Source organism: Aplysia californica, unplaced genomic scaffold, assembly GCF_000002075.1.
Source record: "Aplysia californica isolate F4 #8 unplaced genomic scaffold, AplCal3.0 scaffold00310, whole genome shotgun sequence".
In the NCBI taxonomy this organism is placed as follows: Eukaryota; Metazoa; Mollusca; class Gastropoda; order Aplysiida; family Aplysiidae; genus Aplysia; species Aplysia californica.
The window spans coordinates 519616-527115 of NW_004797580.1; the positions used below are offsets into that span (position 1 = coordinate 519616).

At 39.1% G+C, this 7500-nt stretch overlaps 1 protein-coding gene across 1 annotated transcript in view; it reads left to right on the forward strand.

Moving 5' to 3' along the window:
• LOC101850015 (otoferlin) overlaps positions 1 to 7500 on the forward strand; it is a gene marked incomplete at its 3' end in the record, with an annotated part of 153974 nt that overhangs the window by 111407 nt on the left and 35067 nt on the right.

The following is a 7500-nucleotide window of genomic DNA, read 5'->3' on the forward strand; positions in this document are numbered from 1 at the left end:
TGTTTTCACTACTCTGGGCATCATCAATAAGTAGGTATTGCTATCATGTTTTTGTGCACGGTCTTACAATGTGTTGGTCGTGTATTATCTTCTCAGCGAGAAAACGTTGTATCTGCAAGGACGGGTCTGTCCTTGTTTGCCTGTTGTTGTCGGCGATTCACAAGGACATTACATACATTAGATTTGGGAAGTTTGTTTTAGTAGCGGTTTTACGGCGCTCGCAACTGCATAAGGTCATATGAGCGCCTAGGGGTGGATGTCAACAGAGAAGTCCTTACAGAGAATCAGACTTACTCTGCTCACCTCTCTAGCTTCAACAGCACAAATTCAGATTCGACTACCAAACCACCCCGGAAATAGCGGGCCACAAGAGTGTGACAAACATACAAAAGAAGTAGAGGAAAAATGACTATAGTAAGGATTAGTGAAATAGCATGCGTCCGACTGTGGTTGATCAGACCAATACGGGCACGGAAAGTTCCACCACAGATCAAGTGCATTAGATGGTGTGTCATATTATTTCGTGGAACGTTGCTGGCTCTGGATTTACGCAGCCTGCACTTTCTTTGGGTTTTCTCAACCCTTTTCACGTAAAGAATGAGGTACAGGGTACCTTCAGTGGTGTCACATCACCACGTGAGGGAGTCTGTCATGTGCTTGAGTTTCCCATTACGCTTCCTCAGAAATTCACAGTTTTAGCTACACATTACCTTTACCTAGTTCTGAGAAATTTGACGTCAAATATTTTGAGTTTCATATCCTGTCAAGCTTTTTCGAAAGCGATTTTTCGAATATTTTGATATTGCCTCCGAATAATCTTACGATTTTGAAAGAACAGATAAACCATTTGGTTTCTGACCGCATGGTCTTAGTGACATAAAATAACAAAAAATTGCCCGATAGAACTTTGTAACTCTGAGGTAGCGATTAGTCTAGGTCGATCTCAAAGCTCTAAGATATCGCAGGGATCATTGGAAGAAAGGGAAAAAAGTGGTTTGGGGGGGGGGGGATGCTGTTTGAGGCTTAGCTTGAATACTCTTATTATCTTAATGTATATACAATTTCTTAGTTTCTTTTCAATAGACGGATGTCAGCACTGCCGATGCCGTAAAGCAGAAATTTTTTTTTTTTACTATCTCAATAAGTGTGTCTAAGGGTAAACTATATACTGGCAGTGTGTGCCGTACCATAAGTTTGGCTCTTCGTGTTAAGGAAGATCTGTCAGATGTTGAAACGTGATGAAACCGAGGGAGAGAGAGGAGGGCAAGAGAGACAGAGACAGAGAGAGAGACAGACAGACAGACAGACAGACAGACAGACAGACAGACAGACAGACAGACAGACAGGGGGTGATAGATAGACAGATAAAAAGATAGATAGAGAGAGAGAGAGAAAGAGATAGAGAGAGCGAGAGAGAGATAAAGAGAGTTCGCGATGCGGCCCTGAGGATCCCTTCCTACCACATTCGCCTTTTTTTTTGTATCCGAACGGGGTCAACATCACCTTTCTTGACTTCCAAACAGTGCTAGCACAACCTTTCACAACCAGAACCTAATTTTTTCCCACATTGACCTACAAAGTACGGAATACCCAACAAACAAAACCATCTCCCGTGTTGGAATCTAAAGTCTTATTTCACGCGACCTAATCTCAGGCTACAAGTCTTCGGTGCTGTCGCTAGGAGCTGGCTCTTCATCCAGAAAGTAAAATAAAAGTACGGCGTGATCTGCCAAAGTCCCCATCTGTCCAAAGCGGCAGTAAAAAGCGAGTAATTCCAAGTCGTTGTTTATTGATTTCAGTGGTGCTTATTAGCCTTTATTTAAAAAAATAGAATCCTAAAAGGAGTTTTTTTTACTGAGATGCTTTCATGTAGAGGGGGCTAGAGATGGTTTCTAGGTAACTTTGCGCTTGGCTTGTTTTCAATGTGTGTTTGTTTACTATTTTTAAAAAATCGTTTTCATCATAATTAGTAATTTGTTGACTAGTACAGGGAAGGGAGGAGGTGGACAAAGGTATAGATATAAAGTGATTGTTGACAGCAGAGTAAGAGAATAAATGAACAGAGACAGAGAAGAATGCTGAGACAGATAGAAAGAATAGGATCACGGCTTAGTATCAAACAATTTTTGCCAAGTCATCGTCCTGCAGGGGGTGGTGAAGGGTCTACTTTTAGCGTCGCATGTTTCTTAAAGTCGATATAGAGACGCGAATTCAAAGAGAACAATTTTTTCTAGACACAGAGAGTTAGAAAGTATTTCAATCACAAAATATGTTAGGCATATTAGGACAACAGTGACAGAAAAAAGAGGTCAGCGGAGAAGATTGCGCCGGATCCCCTATTAATGACGCGTGTTGACGTGGGTCAGGTTAAAGTTCAAAAGCTGTGAATATTTTAACATTTTAATCTGAACATTGGCCAAAATCAAGCCATGCTGTGAACTCTTGCCGTAAGCTGACAAAACGCCTTTTTTTATTTTTGCGCCATATTTTTTTAATATAATTTGCTGAATCGAAAGCCTGATTTGTTGCCCTACTTGTGTGAAAAAATGAAATTGAAACTGTGACTAATTTTTAAAAATAAATTAGAACTCACAATTTCGGAATGACTCGATTTTTAAATGATTACGCTGACAAAAAACATTTTTTTTTCTCGAAACTGCTCTAAAGTCAAAAACGCGTTTGTCGTCTTTCGGCAGAACTGTTGTGAATGCGATTAACGTGTGTTTCGTGCACTCATATGACCCTATGCTCTTGCGAGCGCCGTAAAACCCTTACTAAACTCAAAGTTCAAATACTTCGATTTGGCCGTGTCTACGGAGAAGAGGCAACAACAGTTTTGCCTACTGACTGAAGTGTATTTAGGCCAACCATAGGGGGGGGGGGGGATATTATCATGTTTTTATGCACAGAAGAATTGTAAATGGGCTGATTTAGCAATGTTTTGCTCATACTGTGCCGGAACAACATAGGGGGGATTGTGCTTTTTCTTTCTTCATCCTTTCTACATCTTTTGTAGGTTTGTCACTCTCTTACGAAACACTATTTCCGGGGTGCCTTGATAGTGGAAGCAGACTTTGTGCTGTTGAGGCTAGGGAGGTGAGCAGAGAAAGCTTGATTCCCTGTTTGGACTTCTCTGTTTGCATCCACCCCCTGGCGCTCATGTAACCTTATGCAGTTGCGAGCGCCGTAAAAACCTTACTCAAACTAAACAACAAAAAGAAGTTTTTCTACATTGTCTCCGATGTTCATAGTGGGAGGGTGCTAGTGTCAACGATTCTAGGGGATAATCTGGAGCTGTCGTGGTAGCGTGATGGTTGGTTGTGTTAATTATTTCAGGGCAGTATTGATTTTTTTCTTAGTGATTGAGGGAGGTGTGGGAGAGAGAGAGAGACAGACACAGAGAGAGAGAGAGAGAGAGAGAGAGAGAGAGAGAGAGAGAGAGAGAGAGATTGATAGAGAAAGAGAGTGGTGATAGAGAGGAGCTGACAGACAGACAGACAGACAAGCAGGCAGACAGACCGACAGACAGACAGACAAAGAAAAGTAAAGAAAGAGATAGAGAGGAAAGAAAGAGATAAGAGAGAGGGGTTGACAGAAACACTGAGAGAGAGAAAGAAAGAAAGAAAAAGAAGGAAAGAGAAGAAAAAAAGAGAGAAAGAGAGAAGGAGAGGGAAGAGGGGGATGGGGTTGAACAGAAACAGTAAAAGAGAGAGAAAGAAAGAAAGAAAAATAAGGAAGGAGAAGAGGGAGAGAGAGAGAGAGAGAGAGAGAGAAAGAGAGAGAGAGAGAGAGAGAGAGAGAGAGAGAGAGAGAGAGAGAGAGAGAGAGAGAGAGAGAGAGAATGAGAGGGAAAGTGGGGGTTGGACAGAAACAGTGAAAGAAAATCTAATCTCTATGTAGAAATGGGTTACGTCGTAGAGGATGGGATGGCGTTGGTGATAGGGCTGGGCAATGAGTCGCTTTAGCAAAATCTGGATAATATGTTAAAGCACCTCTTTGTGCAAATAATATGACATGAACCGCTTCGGCAAATGGGTTGGAACCACTTTGACAAACGGGTTAGCACTACTTCAACAAATCGGTGCACCCACTTCGGCAGACGGGTCAGGAAAGAGAGTAGGAAAATGTTTCGTTGAGAATTATTCGGTTATCCTTATAGAATATCCGAATTTTGCGACCTCTAGTTGATAAAGAATCTGACTGACAAGAAGGAGGTTGGACGTTTGAATCTGGATATTAGCTGCGAGATGGGTTTTGGTAACGCTGTTTTCTTTCTCTTTTTTCTTTTTTTTAAATATATTTTTTTTTAAATTGTTGTTGTTCTTCTTGTTCTTTTTGTTCTTTTTGTTCTTTTTGTTCTTTTTGTTCTTTTTGTTCTTTTTGTTTTTAGGGGGGAGGGGGTTGTACTTAATGCTCTGCTTATAAGCGTTTGTGTTTTTTGGGGGTCTTTTATGTAGTTTGTTGATTGGTGATTATCATGGTAGTGGACGAGGGAAGGGAATGGGGTAAATAACATTTTAGCCTTCTCGGACAAGAGCGAAAAATCTTGGAGGGCCCGTGAGCAAGTTGCGCACGTTAAAGATCAATTGGTAGTCTAAAATCGGTAAGATTAGGCTTCGGTCGCCACCTGGGCAAAATTCAACATTCCCTACCAACTTAAAAAGTTGAGTGTGTCCCGTTCGCTCATATTATGACCTTATGCAGTTGCGAGCGCCGTAAAACACTTACTGTAAGAAAGAAAAATAATATTTTTAAAAAGAAACAGTGGTTAACGCGGCGATGGCAACAGATGCAGAAACATCATCATCATCATCATCATCATCATCATCATCATCATCATCATCATCATCATCATCATCATCATCATCAGAAGAAGAAGAAGAAGAAGAACAAGAACAAGAACAAGAACAAGAACAAGAACAAGAACAAGAACAAGAATAAGAACAAGAACAAGAACAAGAAAATGGCCATTGGTCATTAATTGCATTGGTATAAGACCACTTTCTATACCACAGGATTATGTAATAAGAGTTGGGACCTCCAGATTTAATACACATACACGATAGGAAGAGCTTAGTGGGTGGAGACCCTTAACTCCCAAGTACAACCCAAATTCAGAACTCCCAGTTAAAATCAAGGCAGTCCGCTCCGTGGTCCAACAACAGAATAAAAAACAACGATAACAGTAACAACAACAACTTCTATAACTACAATAACAATAACAACAGCGACATCAACACCCTCACCAAAAACAACAACAACAACAACAACAACAACAACAACAACAACAACAACAACAGTGACAACAGTGACAACAACAACGACATCAACTGCAACAACAACTACCACTACTACAACTACTACTATAACAACAACGACATCAACACCACCACCACCAACAACAACAACAACAACAACGATGACAACAACAACAAAAACAACAACAACAACGATGACAACAACAACAACAACAACAACAACAACAACAACAACAGAGAGACAAACAAAAAACCCACGAAGTAGAGAAGCAAAATCAAAGAGACGCCTTGCGTAGATTATACAAAACAATATAGGGCCTCTTAATTGATTTTGTGTCATCTTCCATACTGGCATTGCCTTGAGAGGTGGTCCTTTATGTTTACGATAGCTGTCGGATTATGTCATCAATCATGATGTTGTTGATTTGTTTTGTTTTTTGTTTGTTTTGTTTTTTTCTTGTGTTTTTGTTTCCGTGTTTCTATAAACTATTAATGCATAACTAAATAGTTTCAATCTTGTGCAATTTCCTGATCAACGATATTGCACTTTGCTCTAAAAGCGAAAACATGTGATTGGGCTACTCTGAGTCTAGTACGGCTGACACTTAATTAAACGAAAAGTAATCAAATAATAAACATTATATAATTAACAGTAAATACCGAGTCATTAAAAGAATTCAGGATGACTAGAGGGTCGGAAACAACCTTTTACTGGGACATAATATTCTTTTTCATATTTTCTTTTTTTTTAATTGTTATCCTTACAATCAAGATATATATTTTGAGTTATGATCAGTAGTAACAATAAAAGTAGTGGTAGTAGTGGCAGTAGTAGTCATGATAATAATAATCATAATCATAATCATTATATAATTATTATTATTATTGTTATTATTATTATCATTTTTATTATTATTATTATAACTAATAATTACAATAATAATGACAATTATCATTATAGTAATGATAATGAAAATAATAATAGTAATAACGACAACAATAACATTAATATAAATTGCTTTTATGTTGAGCGTATGCCTGTTTTAAAACAGGCTCTAAAAATTATGCTAGCGATTTATTATTTTGCAAACCCGCTTCGACAACTTCAACTGAGATCAAAAAGATTTTTTACTCTTTGAGTAAGCGGATTGGTTTAGACTTCGACCATATTATGTGTCATGACGCGGTAGAATCAGGCTCTCGTCAAGTGCAGCGGATGTAGATTATTGGTATCTTTTGGAGCTTGTTTATTTGTTTTGCTTTCAAGGGAAAAACTACTTATCTGTCTTCAGTACAAGTCAAGATAATATGTGTGATTGAAGGAGGTTGGGGCCATCTGGTTTTAGAGGTAAAATTAGCGAGAACATGGTCTCCAAAGTTTGGTAAATTCAGTAGCTTGAGAACCCTTGAAAACTGAAAAATTACAAATTTTGTGCCTTTAACAAACGTTTTTCGGTAAAATTCACATGGAAATGTGTATTTAGATTGACATAAAAGGTGTTGAGACACAAAACAAAAATTCGAAAGAAAAAAATTCCAAATTGGCCGCAAAATGCCGATTTCTTGGAATTCATTATTTTGACGAGTGCCTGATTCCACCGCGATGCCTTATATATGTCCATGGCCAGCTCTCTGGTAGCTCACCGGATTCGTTTGCTAGTGATAGTTGGACTTTTTGGGGTCTCCTGGGTAATTATTGAATTAAAATAGTGTGTTAAATTCTGGGACTTTCTCTATAAGCTGATGAGTTCATCTCTAGTAGCATGTACAGCAATGAAATTCTCTCTCTCTCTCTCTCTCTCTCTCACACTCTCTCTCTCTCTGTCTCACTCTCTCTCTGTCTCTCTCTCTCTCTCTTTCTCTCTCTCTCTCTTTCTCTCTCTGCCCCTTTCTCTCTCTCTCATTGTGCATCTCTCTCTGTCTCTCTCTCACTCTCTCTCTTTCTTTCTCTCTCTCACTCTCTCTGCCCCTTTCTCTCTCTCTGCTCCTTTCTCTCTCTCTCTCTATCTCTCTATCTCTTTCTCTTTCTCTTTCTCTTTCTCTTTCTCTCTCTCTCTCTCTCTCTCTCTCTCTCTCTCTCTCTCTCTCTCTCTCTCTTTATATTGCAAGGAAACGGTGATGAGGTTTACCAGTTCTTACTTTGAAGTCATTGTGGGCGCTATAAATATTATGATGTTTCTTCCATTCGAATATTTATTTTCTTCAGTAGATGCCAGTTCATTTGCTCAGATAAGAAGACATG